At 33.8% G+C, this 21156-nt stretch overlaps 1 pseudogene; it reads left to right on the top strand.

The window, feature by feature from the left end:
• Window positions 1–802: 802 nt before the first annotated feature.
• Window positions 803–20020, top strand: LOC140920348 (uncharacterized; annotated as a pseudogene).
• The last annotated feature ends 1136 nt before the right edge of the window (window positions 20021–21156 follow it).

Below are 21156 nucleotides of genomic sequence, written 5' to 3'. Positions count from 1 at the left end.
ATTTTTGAAGTTTATTAAGCAAAGTGAGTATAAGGTGGTAGATCAACTAAATCAAACCCCTTCTAAGATATATGTTCTTTCTTTGTTATTAAACTCTTAAGCGCATAGAAGAGCACTGACGGAAGTTTTAAATGAGGCCTATGTTACTCATGATATTACTGTGGACCAGTTTGATGGAGTTGCTGGTAATATCACCGCCAGTAGCGGGTTGAGTTTTAGCGATGTTGAATTACCAACTGAGGGGATGGAGCATAATACAGCACTACACATCTCTGTGAGGTGTCATGATCATATTCTTGCACGAGTGCTAGTTGATAACGGTTCATCGTTAAATGTCATGTCGAAATCGACACTTTCAAAACTTTTTGTTGACGAGGCTTGTTTGAAGCCGAGTGCTATGGTGGTGAAAGCGTTTGATGGATCCGTAAGACAAGTTGTTTGTGAGATTGACTTGCCGATTCAAATCGGACCCCATAACTTTGGAATAACCTTTCAAGTGATGGATATTAAGCCGTCATACAATTGCCTTTTAGGGAGACCATGGATTCACACTGTTGGAGCAGTGACATCAACTCTCCACCAAAAGCTAAAGTTGATAGTGAACAATAAGCTGGTGATAATATATGAGGAAAAAGATATGATAGTGAGTCATCTATCTTCTACGGGCTACATTGAAGACAGAGAGGAAGCCATATAGACTTCCTTCCAAGCATTAGAAATCGCCAATGTTGTCTTCATGGGTGAATGATTTCGTTTAAAAGAACCAAAACTATCTACCACGTCATTGAAATCTACAAAATCCATGTTGGAAGGAGGAGCTTTTGTTAAATTTGGGAAATTGATAGAAATACCCAAAAAGAACGATAGGTACGGTTTGGGATATGTACCTACTAAAGCTGACAAAGAAAAGGTTGTGAAGGAAAAAATGGAAAGCATAATGACTCGTTTGGAAAATCGCGTACCAAATTCACAAAAGATTTCTATTTGTGACATTCACCAAATTTTTCAAAGCGCCGAAATAATATATGTTGATCAAGTGGTTGTTGCAGAAGAGGATCGTGTTGATGATGATACCCTCAAATTGGTGCACCCTTGTAATTCAAACACTAGTCTCAACAATTGGAAGATCATCGAGTTTCCCGTGTTTTTTAATTCATGTTCAAAGTAATTATGTATTTTAACTCCTTTTGCTCTGCCCAAGGCTATAAGGATAACTAATTAGGGCGTATGTATTTCAATTTCGTACTTATTATCAATAAACGCTTTTTTGAATTCTCCAACTATTTTTTTTTGGCAATCTTTATTCATATTTTCTTTTTTTCCGTTTTCTTCTTAATTTAAACAATGCAGAGTCAAAAATGAATATGTTGAAAATAGCAGCGCTATAACTCCTTCTTGTAATTTTGAACGCCCAATTAATCATGCTGATGAGGATTGTGAAGACGATTGTGAGCCTTCCCCAGAACTAGAAACATTAATTGAATAAAAAGCTAAGATAGTTCAACCCTATCAAGAACCTGTTGAGGTGATCAATTAGGGACTGAACATGATAAGAAAGAAGTAAAAATTGGTATGTATATGAAAGAAAGTGAACGAGAAAAGTTGGTTAAACTTTTAATTGATTATGTGGATGTCTTTACATGGTCATATCAGGATATGCCTGGGTTAGATATTAACATAGTTGAACATAAGCTACCACACAAACCTGAATGTGCTCCAATTAGACAAAAATTGAGGAGGATGAGGCATGATATGTTACTTAAAATTAGAGAAGAATTCAAGAAGCAATTTGATGCTGGTTTCTTAGTAGTGGCAAAATACCCTCAATGGGTGGCTAATATTGTCCCAATTCCAAAAAAAGATGGAAAGGTTCGAATGTGTGTTGATTATGGGGATTTAAATAAAGCTAGTCCAAAAGATGATTTTTCTTTGTCTCACATTGATGTCCTAGTAGATAGCACTGCTCAATATTCTCTTTTCTCCTTCATGGATGGTTTCTCAGAGTATATTCAAATCAAGATGGCTCCCGAAGATATGGAGAAAACTACATTCATTACACATTGGGGGACTTTCTATTACAAAGTGATTCCATTTGGATTGAAGAATTCTGGGGCAACCTACCAAAGAGCAATGGTAACTTTGTTTCATGACATGATGCATAAAGAAATAGTGGTTTATGTGGACGATATGATTGCAAAATCTCGTACTGAAGAAGACCATGTCGTTAACCTTCAAAAGTTGTTTGTGTGACTAAGGAAGTTCAAACTCCATTTAAACTCTGCTAAATGCACTTTTGGTGTAAGATCAGGCAAGTTACTTGGGTTTATCGTTAGTCAAAAAGGGATAGAAGTGGATCCAGATAAAGTAAGAGCAATACAAGAAATGTCCGCTCCGCGCACAGAAAAAGAAGTTCACGACTTTTTGGGCAGATTGAATTACATTGCCAGGTTCATATCTCATCTCACCGCTACATGCGAGCCAATTTTCAAGTTGTTGCGCAAAGACCAAAAGGTTGAATGGAATGAGAATTGTCAAAAAGCTTTCGAAAAGATTAAGCAATACTTGTCAAAACCTCCGATATCAGTGCCTCCAGTTCCTAGAAAACCACTTATTATGTACTTAACAGTACTTGGCGAGTCAATGGGTTGTGTGCTAGGGCAACATGATGAATCTGGTAAGAAAGAACATGCTATTTATTATTTGAGCAAAAAGTTCACCATCTGTGAAACAAGGTATTCACTGCTTGAATGAACATGTTGCACATTAGCATGGGCTGCTCGTCGTTTGAGGCAATACATGTTATGTCATACAACTTGGTTGGTGTCTAAAATGGACCCAATTAAATACGTTTTTGAGAAACCTGCTCTTACTAGAAGGATTGTCCGTTTGCAGATGTTGTTATCAGAATACGATTTGGTATACGTTACACAAAAAGCTATCAAAGAAAGCGTCCTAGCCGAGTATTTGGCCCAACAACATGTAGAAGATTATCAATCAATGCAGTGTGAATTCCCCAATGAAGGTATCATGAATTTATTTAAAGAGACCGAATCATCTGATAAAGAAAAATAGACTTTGGTGTTTGATGGTGCTTCTAATGCATTAGGGTATGAAATTGGAGCCATTTTGATTTCCCCAGAGAACAAGTTCACTCCATTTACTGCTAGATTGTGCTTTGATTGCACAAACAATATTGCATAATATGATGCATGTGTCTTGGGCATTAAAGCAGCCATTGAGTCAAAGATAAAAGTTCTTGAGGTATGTAACGCCCCAAATTTTTGATCCAAATATTACTTAAAAATATTTATTTTCTTTTAGAAACAACTAATTTTTTTTCTTCTTATGAATGATTCATCATGTAATAAATTGATATTCGTAAGAAAATAACTTGATATATTTTTTTTTTTCGTAAAAGAATGTAATGTAATTTACTAAAATATTATTTATTTAATCATTTGCCAAATTAATATTCCAATTGTTAGATCGATATTCATTTATGGTCTAAAATAAAATAAATTCTCTTTAAGTGAAATTCAAAAGAAACAAGGTTGACTGAAATTAATGACATTCAATTATTTACTAGCGAATGAAATCTCACTTCCACATTTCTATTAAAAGTTAATGATGACGAATAAATAACTTTACAATGTACCACAATTTTTAGCAATACAAAACATTTTTTTAAGTAAAAGTCTCATTATCCCCCGCGTGTGAACCAATCAAACATCATTCATGCAACTTTTTGAGATCATTAGTACCTAAATGTTGGTGTAAGGGGTCAGTTCATCCCACAACAAAAATTAAACCAAATAATAAATTAACAACCATAAAATATGAATATAAGATCTTTAAAAGATTTAAAAAAATTGATTCTTTAATAGTTCTCAATGATGTATCAAAAGTCATAGAATGTATCTAAATAAATCAAGTAGCAACCGCAGAGCAAATAATTAGATCAAAATAAAATAACAATAAAATGTATGCAAGTTATGCATGCTCCTAAACATATATGATCCGGATATAACCAGCCACACAGGCGTCCACACAGAAGTCACCCATATCAATGGGAAAAATTAAACCAGCCACACAGACGTCCACAAAGATGCATATGATATGTCATGAAATGATAATGATGCTCAAAGATACATATCACCACCCAATTAGATAATCACATAAATCACAAGCCACTTAGGCAACCACAAAGATAACAATATTTAAAACACAAATCACCAGCCACTTAGGCAACCACAAAGATAATATTTAGAACACAAATCACTAGCCACTTAGGCAACCACAAAGATAACAATATTTAAAATGTGAATCACCAACCACTTAGGCAACCACAAAGATAAAAATATTTAAAATACAAACCACCAACGAAACCACTTAGACAACCACATAGATAACACACAAACACGTGAATAAATGTCTTACGGTCATAACTTTCATTTTATAAACTATAAAATTGGATTAATGGCGTGTTATTGATAGACATCAAAACTCAAATAACGAATAACACATACAAATATAAACTTTATTTCTTCTACTATAAATTTTCTCCGATTATTAGTCATTTAGACATACAAATCAAGGTTTGCCGCTAAACACATCACAAAAATCAACTTAATCATGTTATCATAATTAAAATTAAAACTTTACCCCAATTCCCCCAAGACTCATATAGATTTCTTAAAAATCAAAACTTTGAAATGAAATAGCACAAAAATCGAAACTTTAAATTAAAGACATCCTAAAAAAATATTACTCATGAGATCATAATAAAAATCATAGCTTTATAATTAAGTACACATAAACAACACAAAAATAATAACTTTACATCAAATATATCACATCAAACATATTACTCATGTTATAATAATAAAAATCGAAATTTATAATTAAGTTTATCAAAACAACCATATTACTCATAAAAACAAAATATTATAGTTAAATTACTTAAGGCAAATAAAAATTAATATTTTTCTTTTAAGACATCAAGACATATATCAATATCTTACAAACTATTAATTTAATATCTAGCCTAACCTTGCATGGGGAAAAACCCTTACCTTGGAGGCTTTCCTTCCACGTAACACTATATAGCCCTCGAAAAATCTCATAAAGATGAAGGAACAAAAGTTTAGAGCTTCTAAAAGAAGGAGAGGTAATATGTGGGTGGATGTTTAAGTGACTTGAAAATATTTGAGATAAATAAAATATAATGTTGCGAATGGAGACGTGAAGCTGATTAGAGAAAGAGAGTAATTTTTCTCATTGAGGTTAATTGCACACATCAATAATGTATTCAATTGGAATAATATCATTCAATGACCAACCATTATGAATTAGTTGACATTCATGTACACTTATTCTTGCTTGTTACACATTTGAGTGGATGTAAAGTAGAAACACACGGTTTTATAGTTAAATGCTATTAACAATAAAATATAGTGTGGATGATTAAATTTTGACCAAAATTGACTTGGTCATTGTTCACTCTAAAAAAATACTCCTACGAGTTTTAATTAATTACTAACAAAACCCCAACAATTAATTAATTAATATAAATATACTTCATCAAATAATTAAAATTAAAGGAACAATTATCTTACTATTGTCACGCTAAATTAATTAAATAAAATATATAAATAAAACTAAGGATTTTCACTAATTCTATTATCTCCTTGGTTAAATACTTATTTGGTCTAAAATAAAACTAATAAATGATATAACTTCTATAAATTATAATTTAATTAAATAACTCAACTAATGTTTTCATCAACTAAAATAAATCAAGTAAGACAAAAATATCACTACAGGTCACGTATAAAAATAAAGTCAACGTATCTAACACATCAATTTCATGATTATCGAAAATAATCAAATAAATAAAATACACAGTTGTCCACGTACGAAATAATTATGCCATAAACCGTTCTAATGTAATTGTCACACCAAAATAATTAAATAAAAATAAAGGTTATAATTATTCAAGTAAAATAGGGAGTTATAAATTTTAATTTAATTTCTTCACAGGTAGAATAAATTATTAATTAAATAATAAATTACAAAAATTACTAAAAGACACATATATAATATATATGAAAATATTGGGGTGTTACAAGGTATATGGAGACTCATCTCTGGTCATCCATCAAACAAAAGGAGAGTAGGAAACTCGAGATTCCAAATTGATTATGTATCATACACATATCAAAGAATTGGTAGAAAAATCCGAGCATATCACTTTTCACCATATTCATAGAGAAGAAAACCAATTGGTTGATGCCTTGGCCACATTGTCATCAATGTTCAAAATAAGTGTCGGTCAGGATGTGTCGGTCATAAAAATTCAAAAAAAGGATAAGCCAGTATATTGCTTATCCATAGAAGAAGAGCTTGATAGCAAACCATGGTTTTATGATATCAAATCCTATGTTAAGAATAGAGAATATCAATTAGGTATTTCAAAGAACGACAAGAGGGTTTTGAGGAGGTTGCCAATGAACTTCTTCTTAAATGGTGATGTGCTTTATAAGAGAAATCATGATATGGTTCTCCTCAGATGTGTGGATCAAGCAGAAGCAGATAAAATTATTCAAGAGGTTCACGAAGGTTCTTTTGGAACTCATGCAAATGGACACGCAATGGCAAGAAAAATCTTGAGGGCTGACTATTATTGGTTGACTATGTAATCTGATTGCTTTAGTTACGTAAAGAAATGTCATAAATGTCAAATATATGCTTATAAAGTACATGTACCGCCCACCACTTTGAATGTTTTAACATCACCATGGTCGTTTTCAATGTGGGGGATGAATGTCATTGGACTCATCGAGCCTAAAGCTTCCAATGGTCACCAGTTTATCCTGGTAGCTACTGATTATTTTACAAAATGGATTGAAGACGCTTCTTATGCCAATGTGACGAGAAGTGTGGTTGTCAAATTCATCAAAAGAGAATTGATTTGTCGATATGGTTTACCAAATAAGATAATCATTGACAATGCGACCAATCTGAATAATAAAATGATGAAAAAGTTGTGTGATAGTTTTAAAATTCAGCACCACAATTCTTCGCCATATCATCCAAAAATGAATGGGGCTGTAGAAGCAACAAATAAGAATATCAAGAAGATCATACAAAATATGGTGGAGACATATAAGGATTGGCATGAAATGCTTCCCTTTGTATTACATGACTATAGAACCTCTGTTCGTACCTCAACAAGGGCAACTCCTTTCTCATTGGTTTATGGAATGGAAGCGGTACTTCCCATTGAAGTTGAAATTCCCTCAATCAGAATCTTGATGGAAACAAAACTGGAAGAGGTTGAGTGGGTTCAATCACGATTTGACCAATTAAATATCATAGAAGAAAAAAGAATGATAGCTCTATGTCACAACCAGTTATATCAAAAAAGACTTAAAAAGGCATTCGAGAAAAAAGTTCGTCCTCAAGAGTTTCAAGAAGGGGACTTGGTGTTAAAGAAAATATTGCCCATAAAAAAAGATTCTCGTGGAAAGTGGACCCCAAATTACGAAGGACCATATGTTGTGAAAAAATCTTTTTTTGGGGGAGCTCTAATACTTGCAGAAATGGATAGAGAAGACATTCCACTTCCAGTAAATTCAGATGCAATCAAGAATATTATGCTTAAAAAATGATCAAAAATGGGCTCACTAGGTCGAAAACCTAAAAAGGCGATCTAGGAAAAAATTAGAGCATCCCGATGGATTGAAAACTTGGAAGAGAGGGATAAAAAAATCAAGCGCTTCAAACTGGAGCAATTATTATTCTTGCAAGTTGACTAATATGAGTCCTAAATTACAAGAATGACTAGCGTTTGTTATGTCTCCATCTAAAGTTAAACATATTCGTCCTCATATTGTAACCCTTGCTTCAATTCTTTTGCTTTCAATGTAACGAATGTACATTTTCCAATATTGTCATTTGGTGTTGTACGTTACACTCCTTATAAACCAATCCAGTTTCATTATTGATTGTTCTAGTGTTTCAAAACGTTGTTTTATGATAATAAATATTGGAATTTGAAATATGTGAAAATATAAAAGTATTTTAAATATTTTGACACTTGAAAAATATATACACGGGAACTCGTTTGATTATCAAGATATATGAGTGTGTGAAAAATAATAAGGAAGATAGTCATTTTAAACAATGGATTTTTGCTTCACCTTGAAAACGCGGTCTTTCAATAGATACGAAGAGTCATCATGTGGAAACCATATTTGTCTTTATTCATCCATTGAATCTTGGGGCAGAGAAGAGCATAAGAATCGGGGAATCAAAGAAATGAACAAAGATTGATCTACATGACACATATAAATCATGTATAATTTACTCATACTCACATGATTCATGCATCTTCATTGGCACTTTACCTATACTCAATGCATAACACACGCATGAATAATTCATACCTTATCATTCGAATTTCAAGTATCATATACTTATTCTCCCTCTTTATCTACCTTCAAGATTGGACCAATTATGTTCATGTCGATCTACGTATCGGTAAATAATCTGAAGATGATCACATTTTGTTTCTATAGATCTACGCATTGGTAATCAATCTGAAGATGATCATTTTTGTTTCTATAGATTTATGCATCGGTAACCAATCTGAAGACAATCACTTTTAATTTCTATAGATTTACGCATTGGTAACCAATCCGAAGACGATCATTTTTGTTTCTATAGATTTACGCATCGGTAACCAATCTGAAGACAATCATTTTCTTTTTCTATAGATTTACGCATCGGTAACCAATCCGAAGACAATCATTTTTAATTTCTAAAGATCTGTGCATTTGTGACCAATCCGAAGACAATCATTTTTGTTTCTATAGATTTACGCATCGGTAATCAATCTGAAGACAATCATTTTTAATTTCTATAGATCTACGCATCAGTAACCAATCTGAAGACGATCGCCTTCATTTTTGTCGATCTACGCATCGGTAATCAATGCGAAGACGATCATTTTTATCTCGCATCGGTAAACAATTCAAAGATAATCACTTTCATTTTTGTCGATCTACACATCGGTAACCAATCCGAAGACGATCAATTTTATTTCTATCAATCTACACATCAGTAATTAATCCGAAGACGATCATTTTTTACATCTCAATTTTTTTTGCATCATTCTCACTTTAACATTTCAAAGACACTTTAATACGTGCGTTTGTTATTGGACAAAAGTTAGGTCCTTATATTTATTTTTCTTTTACCTTATAACATGAAAACTAATACCATTATTATTCATATTTTCATATTTTTCAAGTAAAATATAATTAAATATGGGCAGATGTAGTACCTCAATGTTGTGCATTTTTGAAAAAATAAATCAAAAAGGAAAATATATATTAAAAAAGGAAATAAAATAATTACAATAAATAGGCTCATCAATTCACAATACCAAATCAAATTAAAATTTTAAATTACAATAAAAATTAATTCAAACTAAATCAAATGAAGTTTCCAATTTTGCTTGTGTTTTGTTCTCTATTGTTGCATTTGCTCACTGCCAAACTCTGTTATGTTGATGCTGACTGTCATTGATGCACAAACCATGTTCATTGATACATTTGTACTTGTTGTAACTAATAAGAGAAATAAAAAGATAATTTTTATAAATCAACCATTGTACACATTATAGATAGCAAAGAGACAAACTTTTGAGTTAAAAAAAAAAAAAACCAAATGACAAATTACAACTGCAAATAAAAGCTTAGCAAAAGAACAGATGAAAAAAAACATAGGCTAAAACCATGAATGCATTAGATGTGTAAAAAAAACAGATGATGAGCAAAATAAATTAAACATCAAACAAGAAATTGATGGAGAAGGACAAAGGCAAACAAGAAAGCAACTAAACAGATAAAAAAAACTCTATAAATACACCTTATCAAATTTCAAAATGAGCGGGAGAGATCTGGGATTAATATTGATATAAAAAATGCATAAAAAGAAAGAGAAGAAGAAGAAGAAACATAATGCATCACCGTCGTTCCAACTTCCACCGCACACCACCGTCTCTGTCTTCACCGGTATCTGAAAAGACATGTATCTTCTCATTATCTTCATGTTTGTTGCTTTTCGAACTTTACATTATTAGATTGGAAGCTAAAATTTGAAACTAGAGTTAGTTTATTTGAAAGATGGAATTTTGTTTTGTTTGTGTGGATGTTGTTTTTGGTTGAGATCATTTTTATTGTGTTAGTAAAGCTTAAAATTGAGTTTGTTTTCTACTATCGATGCTCAACATCGGATGTTTCACTTTGTGCCATGTTTTCACTTTTGCCGTTCTACTTTGTAAAACACGCTTGCTTTATGTGAGCCTGTTTTAATCGCTGCTACCGGCCTATTTTAATCGCTGCTACCGGCCTGTTTTGGACTTGATGTTGCTTTGCTATGCTAGCTAGTCATTATGGCCTTGCTAATAATTGATATTTCCATCACTTTATTTCATTTAATTAATAAAAATTCTGCTACAATTTCCATTTAATTTCTATTTACTATAAATAATTATGGACGTAATTAAATGATAATAAACACCGTTCATTTCATTTATGAGTGGTATTAATTGATTTTCTTTTTAACTTTGGGTTGTGCTATTTAACATTAAAATGAGTTTTATTTCAATCACTTGTTTAGTTAAAAAGTATTTTGAAAGAGCTCACATTTGAATTTTTTTTTTCTACTATTAAAATGTTTATTTATTTAATAGATCATATTACAAGTCCATATATCTTTTTTTACCATTTTTTGTGTGTTTATTACTGATTTTATTTCGTAAAATTATTTAAACTTATTTAATATTTAGCATAAATTTTTAATTTTTTTTTAAAAAAAGAAAAGATAATTTGTAATCGAATTTTGAAGGGTTAATTAGACGAGACATTTTTTTTAATCTTTTAGAACGTAAATTATTACAATCTGATAATTCTAAAACTTATTTTTATAAATAATTAAAAAGTTAAATCGACTTTTTTAATTTGATTAATTAGATGTAATCATGTTTTAATCTTTTAAATGTAATCCTGTTTCAATCATTTAGATGAGACATATTTTTATTATGAGTTTTAGATGTAATTTCTGACGAGTTTGTATAACTAGTTTAATTAAATACTTATTAAATAAATCATTTGTAAATGTTTAATTATTTATTTATAAGATATTATGGGGAGTTAATTTTGAAAATGTAAAACTGATTTATAGATAAATTATACAATTATATTCATAAATTTATTAATGCAAGTCTCTTTAAATATTCGTTTTCGAAAGAATTTTGTTAATTACACTTTTTTTCTCTAACTACACTGATTGTCAATTTGAAAACAAAACCAAGTGATCTATTTGCCCTTTTAGAAAATATGAGGGATGAATCCATGTTAGTTCACACAATTTTAGATTGGGATGTTTAAGCAAATTCAATTTTTAGATGTTTATGTAAACTCAATTTATGATATGTTTATCTAAATTTAGTTTTAGTATGCAAACTTGATTTGCATATTTAGAAAATATAAGATGAATCTTTGACGATAAATCAAAGGATTTGGATCCTCTCTTTATCTTTTTTTCTCTTTTTTTTTCTTTCATGTTTCAAGAAAATAGATACACAATTCATTTTTGTTTTTGTGTATTAAATTGATTAAAATTATTGTTATGTCTATCTCTCTTTAAATATGAGAGAAAAATAATAGAGAAAAATGAGATGATCCAAATCCTAAATCAAATGGCATTTTGAATATTAATTTTTTTAATCATGTCATGGTATAACTGAAAATAAAAAGAGTCTAATTAGTGGAAAACTTGTTCGAGCTATACTAAAGAGGTTAGATTAGAAACATATTATAAAACAAAACTTAAATATAACTTTGATCTTTTACTAAATATTCGTTTGAGTTAAATATATTTTTTATCTCTATAAAATTTAACATTTTAATTTTAGTTCAAAATAAAAATACATGTTTAGTCTTACAAAATTATCCAACAAAATGCTAAAACAAAACATGTTTAACGGTGATTCAACTTAATCAATTTTTAATAGTTTTTTTTGTTAATATGTTTATAACATTATAAAATGTTAATCCACAAAAATTTAGATTTTTTAAACTTATGATGATTTAGATATGACTTTTTTAAATATGAAAAACTAAAGATAAAAATGACGAAAATGTTGATCTATAAATCAAATTTTGAGATTTTTTTTAAAATATTGTAAATTATAGAAAAAAATCATTAAAAAATATATATTAACTTAATAGTATAGACTAAAATTGCATACACAATAATTGTACAGAGACTAAAAATTGTATTTTTATTATACAAGGACTAAAATTAAAAAATTAAAATTTTATAGGTACTAAAAACATATTTAATCCTATTCGTTTTGGTTATTTATTTATTTTTTAATTTACTTTTATCATTTATCTTTTATAAATAATGAATGTTAGTCTTTTTTTATCGTAACTCTTTCAAACAATTGTATAATAACGGTTAAGAACTATAAAATTTTAATTTTAGATCACTTATAAAGTTAGGTGTTTACATTTAAGACAAAACAAAAGTTTCCAGAACTTTGATAAATATTTTTTTTATTTCAAATAGTTTATATCTATTTTAAAGCATGTAAAAAATATTTTTCCGTTCAAATTTAGTATTGAGTTAAATAGATGTTTTTTTAAAAAATTATAGTAAATACATATTGATAATTGTTATAAATTTTTTTAATAATTTATTACCATTTTTGTTGTGATTGTAAAAAAAATAAAAAAAATATTATTTATAAAAATTAATAAAAATAAAAAAAGATAACAAAAACAAAAGTAAGAGAAAAGATAAAAATAAAATAAAAAATAAAAACTAAAATTATATTTAAAAAAGAAAAAAAAAAAGAGTTTAGAAACATATTTGCATCACAGGGCCTAAAGAATCAACAAATTTCATTATTTCCCCCAAAAAATCGTAATCGTCACATTGAACGGTGTGGTTCACCGTCGCGGCAAGGATCTGCGGCGGAAAAGACAGCCGCGCCATGTCGTTGCAAGGGGAGGCAGGAAGCCTCATCTCGCCGCATTTGGTTCGGACGCCGCCGGAAATGTACGGATTCGAAGCTCTCACTTCAACATCCACGGCGGTTACCTAGAAGCTATCTCACTGATTTGCTCACCGCCGCCAATTACAGCAACAACCTCAACCTCTCCGCCACGAGTACGATGCATTTCTCGCCTATCCTTCATTCAGACCTACAATCTCAATTCATTCTTAATATCTTACATCTTTATGATTTATTTATTTACTAATTGAGTTAATAATTAGTTAATTAACATTGTCTGTAGATTTGAAATTAGTTAATTAGTTAATAATTAGTTAATTAACAGACTAATTGGTTTACTTGTGGGAATCAATGTCTTAAAATCCGAAAAGACGATCCCTAGCTAAACTCCTTTATAATGATCCAGAAGTTAAGGCCAAATTTGATTTAAAAGGGTGGGCTTACATCGCAAAAGATTTTGATGTTGTCAAGGTCACTAAACCCTTCTTGAATCTGTCACTACATTGGTATTGGATGACAAAGTTTAAGTCATAAAAAGTTTTTGTTAGTATTGGATGACATATGGGACGAAAACTATGTTGTTTGGAGTGATCTAAAGACATCTTTAATGTTAGGGATCTGGGAAGTAAGATCATCATCACCACAAGGGATCATAAAGTTGCACGAGCCATGCAAACCTTTCTTCCAATCCACACACTGGAACCTCTACAAAGTGACTATTGCTGGTCTTTGCTTGCCAAACATGCATTTGGAGCAAGTAACTACGAGCAATGGACCAACCTAGAAGTGATTGGCAAAGAAATTGCCAAAAAATGTGATGGTTTACCATTGGCTGCAGTAGCACTTGGTGGTCTTCTTCACACTAAATCGTCGCCACATGATTGGATAAGGTATTGGAAAGTAACATTTGGGATTTGCCGAATATTAAGGTCAAACCAGCTCTTCAATTGAGTTATCATTACCTTCCTGCTTCTTTAAAAAGATGTTTTCCTTATTGTTCTATATTTCCAAAGAAGTCTCCCTAGAAAGAAATACGATAGTTCAGTTGTGAATTGCAGAAGGCTTAGTAAGTCAGCCCAAAAGTCAGAAAAGTTGGGAAACACTAGGTGAAGAATATTTTGATGAATTGGTGTCAAGGTCGCTCATACATCGAAGGTCTGGTGATAGGGAAACAATCTTTGAAATGCACGACCTCATCAGTGATTTGACTATGATGGTTTCTGTCAAGAATTAGAATAAAATTATATTTATTGAAACTTGAAATATATTGGTAATACATCAGATATATTTATACTAGATTACTAAACAACAAAATCTTATGATTACTCATATATAACTAAATCCCTATTAGTACTCCTATATAACTGAATCCCTGTTAATACTCATATATAACTAAATCCCTACTAGTACTCCTATATAACTGAATCCCTACTAGTACTCCTATTCAACTGAATCCCTATACTTGAGGGATATTAAACAGAAACATATTTTGACACTCCCCCTCAAGCTGGTGAATAGGTGTTCTCTATTCCCTGCTTGAATATAATTCTTTCAAAGTTGCTAATGTTTAACCCTTTAGTTAGAAGATCTGCAAGGTTGTCATGGGAGGAGTTATTAGAGTGCAAATTAGGCCAAAAAGAAATCTCAAGTTGCTGGAATGAAGGCAGCAAAAAGGGCCACAATGAAGGTGGCTAAGAAATAGAAACCGCAATGAAAGCGCCAAAAGGACCACAATAAAGTGTGGTAGTTTTATGCGGAAGCAAGGGCCACAATGAAAGTGACATTCGAAAACTCAATGGATCATAGTTTGGGACTCGTCTCATAGTTGTTGACTGGGTACTGAGGATGATGTCGAGCATGTTGACAAACAATCTGATCATGGAGATGATAGTGATACCGATGGTATCGTAGTGGAAGATGTTCCTTCTGAAGATGATTTTGACAAGAAAACAGATATTGCAAGAAAGGTTCACGATACAAATAGTAAAGTATCTAAGGAGTCTGACAAGGTTTCAGGTGTTTCTAAGCCTGAAACTTTTGGTCTTGAACATCGGTCGATAGTGGAGTTTGCTCTTGATAATGTTCAAGCATTGAAACTTCGGAACGCAAGGCTACAATCTCAGCAGGTACTGAGGATGATGTCGAGCATGTTGACAAACAATCTGATCATGGAGATGATAGTGATACCGATGGTATCGTAGTGGAAGATGTTCCTTCTGAAGATGATTTTGACAAGAAAACAGATATTGCAAGAAAGGTTCACGATACAAATAGTAAAGTATCTAAGGAGTCTGACAAGGTTTCAGGTGTTTCTAAGCCTGAAACTTTTGGTCTTGAACATCGGTCGATAGTGGAGTTTGCTCTTGATAATGTTCAAGCATTGAAACTTCGGAACGCAAGGCTACAATCTTAGCAACAGACTCCTTATGATGACAACAAAGAACATGACAAACCGGCAAAGAATTTGATGCTGAATTCTTATGTGCTCAAGGTGAAAGTAGTAATAGTCAATCTTCACAATCTGAAGACGATAACCAAGCTGAATCTGAAATGACGAATGAACAATGTACTAGCGATTCTGGCCCATCTGTTCCCCCACCTAATGACCCGGTGATTCTACTTCTGTTACTCAAACACTCCCTCCTCCTATTGACAAAACGTCCAAGCGGCAATGGTGCAACACTCCCCCTCAAGCTAAAGCTAACTTTAGCTTGCTACAAGAAAACAATGTTTTGCTCCACAAAATAATAAAAAAGATGGAAAGGCAACTCAGGGATGCATTTGAAGGCGGAGAGAATTGCAATAAATATAGCCTAGCCAGATAGCCTGATTGATCATCAGTCTGAGAGAAATTCATGGCAAGCAATTGAACAAAGCAAGTTCCGTTCTTCTAAAAGACTGCATTTCGAAGCTTCAAAACAATAATATTGGAGACTCAAAATATTTAAACTTGAATATGTTTCTAGGAGAGAGCGGCATGCTTCAGGGAGATAAAGGCACGACCAGTACATCACATCATGAAAAACCTGCAGAGGGGGGCCGGAGACAGGTGCATGCATTCTCACGCACAAATTTGGTGGAGGCACGTAAGATCTAAACATAGAGAAGATGGACGCGCGTGACAGTGTGTGCAATGTTGGTTGGCGACGGTAAAGGTGTATCCTACTTCAACTGTTGCTGTTCTTTCTACTGGAGATGAGCTTGTAGAGCCATCTACTGTGCATCTAAGTCGTGGTCAGATCAGGGACTCTAATCATGCCATGCTGCTGGTAGCTGCAGTACAGCATCACTGCAAAGTTGTGGACCGTGGTATCGCTAAGGATGATGAAGAATGCCAAGGAAGGATCTTGGATAAGGCTTTTGCTTCTGGAATTAACATTCTTCTAACTGGAAATCTTGTCAGCTCTTCAGTTTGCTTTCATCTCTCTGTGGTCCCTGCTATACGTCGGGTTGCAGGGTGGATAAATCCTCATCATCTGAGAGGGCAAGCTCGACTTCAACAGCCCATAAAGACATATCCCTTTTGACCAGAATATCATCGTGCCACTGTTATGTGGACCGACAATGATGGAACAGGCAGCCCTGGTTTTGTCGTCGAGAGCACCGGTCACCAGAGGAGCAGTCAACTACTTAGTATGACGTCAGCTAATGCCTTATTGGAGTTTCCAGCAACAAGCAGTGTTGTATCTGCTAGGACTCCTGTTGCAACTATCATAATTTCTAACCTAAGACCCGTGGCTTTTGGCAAGAAGCATATATCATCATAATCAACCTTTGCTTTGCCAGCAATTAAATCAGATAAAATAACTACAGATTCTTATGGGGGTGCTGACGTCAGAGTGGCTATTCTTACAGTAAGTGATACAGTTGCTGTGGGGGCTGGCTCTGATCGAAGAACCTATACCTGATGGCGCTGATGCAGTTGGTCAAGTTGAAGATGCTGAAATGTCAACAATGGTGAAGAAAAGTCTCCACGCGTTAGAATATTGGTCACAACTACTCAAGGCAATGATATACGACCAGTGGGAGTTGATATTGAGAAAGATGTAGTGGTCTTAACATCTGGAGAAATATTAGGTGCTTCTGAGATTGGCTTGCTTGCTACAGTTGGTGTGACCTAAACCTTGAAAGAGCAGTGCCATGAGCTTCTTGCTGCCAAGCAGGATTTGTTGCAGCATATGAAATCATCTGTTGGCATCCCGTTTACTGGTGAAGATGACGGTGAAGATGACGCTGCATTCACTAACTTCAAATAGGTGATTGATGAATGGACATATCAAGAACAAAAGAAAAGTCATTGAAAAAAAAAAACACAGGGAAAGCGGTGCTTTTGATGGAAGCTGTAGCGTCGTGGCTGGTTGCTAGAAAGGCAGCCGGAGTTGATGGTGACAAATGACTGTATGAAGCCAAAAAATTGAAACACTGAAAAAAGTGGTGCTGTCGGCGGCATTTGCCGCCGCCGGCAGCGTTAGTGAAGCACAAAGACAAATCACAAAATCAGAACCTGCTTTGATACCATGTCAAGAATTAGAATAAAATTATATTTATTGAAACTTGAAATATATTGGTAATACATCAGATATATTTATACTAGATTACTAAACAACCAAATCATATGATTACTCATATATAACTAAATCCCTATTAGTACTCCTATATAATTGAATCCCTGTTAATACTCATATATAACTAAATCCCTACTAGTACTCCTATATAACTGAATCCCTACTAGTACTCCTATTCAACTGAATCCCTATACTTGAGGGATATTAAACAAAAACATATTTTGACAGTTTCATTTGAATATTGGGTCAGGTGGGAGGAAAGAAAGGCACATGGAAGTCATGAAAGAGTAAGTCATTTGTCATATAACAGCAATATATTTGGACTCATATAATAAATTTGATAAGATGCATAAACTAAAAGGTCTACGTACCTTTCTGTCTTTACCATTACAAGAACTACCATTTAGACGACATGTATCAGACAAGGTAGTACATGAGTTGTTGCCAACAATGAAACAATTACGTGTGTTGTCTCTGTCACACTATATAAGTATTGCTGGGTTACCAAACTCTATTGGGAATTTGATATACCTGCGATACTTGAATCTCTCTTTCACTGGGATTGAAAGGTTACCTTCTGAAACATGCAAGCTTTATAATTTACAGACCTTGTTATTGTCAAACTGTGAAAGCCTCACTGAATTGCCGAATGACATGGGAAAACTGGTAAAACTACGCCACCTTGATATCACAAATACTAGTTTGAAGGAGATGCCTGTACAAATTGGCAGACTAAAAAATCTCCAAACTTTATCGAGCTTTGTTGCCAGCAAACAACATGATGGATTGAGGGTTACAGACCTAGGAAAATTTCCCCATCTTCGAGGGAAGCTTTCCATTTCAGGCCTACAAAATGTTACTGACTACTCTGATGCTCTCCAAGCAAATTTAAAGACGAAAAAACAAACTGAGGAGTTAGAACTAAATTGGCATTCATCTCCAAATTCAAACATTCAAGGTGTTGTACTTGAACAGTTGTTGCTATCAACAAATTTGAAGATTCTTAGAGTTTATGGATATGGTGGAACCAACTTTCCAAATTGGTTAGGTGATTCTTCATTTGGCAACATGGTGTCTTTGGACTTAAGTGGTTGTGATAATTGTTCATTACTGCCACCCCTTGGTCGATTACATAGCCTGCAGGAGCTATATATTAAAAGGATAAAATCAGTAAAGAATGTTGGAGTAGAATTCTATGGAAGTAGTACTTCTTCATTTCAACCATTTCCCTCCTTGGAGACTTTGCGCTTTGAAGATATGCAAGAGTGGGAGGAATGGAAGGTGATTGGAAGTACAACTATGATATTTCCTCGTCTAACACATTTGTCACTAAATGATTGTCCGAAATTGAAATGAAACATACCCCTTGGACAATTAGGTAATCTGAAAGAACTCATTATGGTTAAGATGAAATCAGTAGAGACAATTGGTATTGAGTTCTATGGAAGTAGTAGTTCTCCTTCATTTCAACCATTTCCCTCCTTGGAGACACTACACTTTGAGGATATGCAAGGGTGGAAGGAATGGAAGTTGATTGGAGGTGCATCTATAGAGTTTCCTAGCCTTGCACATTTGGCAGTGGTCAGTTGTCCGAAACTCAAAGGAGACGTACCTGACAAACTTCCTTCTTTAACTGAACTTGTATTAAGTAGATGTCCTAAACTGGTGGAGTCGAGATCATCATCAGATCATGTATTCAACCAATTAATGTTGCCTCCTCTCAACTCTCTTCAACACTTAACGATAGACAGTTTTCCCTCTCTGATGTCCTTCCCGAGAAATGGTATGCCCAAAACCTTGCAATCTCTTTCAATAAAGAATTGTAAGAATTTGGATTTCCTTCCTCGCGAATCCTTGCACAGTTACACATCACTCGAGGATTTGTTCACTGCCAGATACAATGAACACTCTCGATGCAATTCAACAAATGGAAGTTGGTATTCTTCCAAATCTGCAATCTTTTGCCAAAGATGGTTTACCTATCAATTTATGCAGACTATATGTTACCTCTCCTATAGGGGCTTTGTGGAATACTAAGGCAACTTGGGAACATCTCAATCGTCTTTCAATGTTGCAAATTTATGGTAGTGATATGGTGAAGGCGCTGATGAAAATGGAAGGGCTGTTGCTACCCACTTCTCTCGTTTACTTATGCATCTCTATTCTTGAACATATAGAATGCTTGGATGGGAAGTGGCTTCAACATCTCACCTCTCTCCAACACTTTTACATTTTAGACGCTCCTAAGCTCAAGTCGTTGCCCAAAAAGGGGATGTGATAGGAATGGGCTGGACCCCACAAGTGATGAGGGGGATCTCTTAGTAAATAGAGATGAGGTGGGGCCTAAGCAATGGCAAGTATATGTGAGAAAGAATAAGAGAGGGGATGCAGAAAAATAATGATTGCCTAGCTGGCATAGGGAGTTAATATTCCACAAATAAATAGGAATTAATATTCCACTAATAAAGGGGAGTGTGTGCAGTGATAGCTGGATGGTTTTTTCATTTTGCAGTTACACCTTATAGGTTGGGCAGTAAGAGAATTGTTTTCTCTAACTGAGGAGCATTAGCTCTGGAATCATTTTCTGTTTTCTTATCAATTAATACAATAATTCCTTTCATCTAATTCTATCTTATCTCTGCTCTATCAATTGGTCCGACCTGCTACGTTCATGCAAACCAGAATGGACGCAAGAATCACCGGAGTGGAGGAGCGTTTGGGACGTGTGGAGGACAGCATTGAGTCTTTACGTGACTTCATTGGTTCTGAAATTCAGAGGGCTTTGACGGCGGTTCAAGACAATATTACAGCGGTTCCCTCGCCGTTAGATGAGTTCCGTTTAGCTGCGAAGAAGGTGGAATTGCCGGCATTTACCGGTGATGATCCAGTGGCTTGGATCACTCGAGCAGAAACGTATTTCGACGTACAACGCATTTCGGCAGACGTGAGAATTCAATTGACGAAGCTCAGTATGGAAGGTCCTACGATTCATTGGTTCAATTTATGGCACGATTCTACGGAGGATCTGTCTTGGGAGAGTTTGACGGAGGCGTTGATCGTTCGTTTTGGTGGTGGTCGTTTGGAGAACCCCTTTGAAGAATTAAAGGAATTAAAACAATCTGGATCTGTTGAGGATTACATTGCTGAATTCGAATTGTATTCTTCACAGTGTGGCCGTTTACCAGAACAACAGTTTCTTGGTTATTTCATTGGTGGTTTACGTCATGACATTCGTTCTCGTGTGCGTACCTTCAGGCCTCGTAATCGTTACTTAGCGATGCAAGTGGCTCGTGATGTTGAGAGTGAATTTGCTGCTGTTTCGGGGCAGGGATCTGAATCTGGATCTCGCTACAAACCGGGTCAAGGTTCTTGGGCCCGATTTCAAAAACCTAATTGGGCCAATCGCGAAGGGGAAGGGAACAGATTTGCAAACCCTAACCAGACTAGTAACAATGTGGGTAAAATGCGTACCGGGCTGGGTCCTCCTCCCAATTCTACTCC

Source organism: Cicer arietinum, chromosome 5 (genome assembly GCF_000331145.2).
Source record: "Cicer arietinum cultivar CDC Frontier isolate Library 1 chromosome 5, Cicar.CDCFrontier_v2.0, whole genome shotgun sequence".
Classification (NCBI taxonomy): Eukaryota; Viridiplantae; Streptophyta; class Magnoliopsida; order Fabales; family Fabaceae; genus Cicer; species Cicer arietinum.
This window is presented reverse-complemented; position numbering and strand designations above follow the sequence as displayed.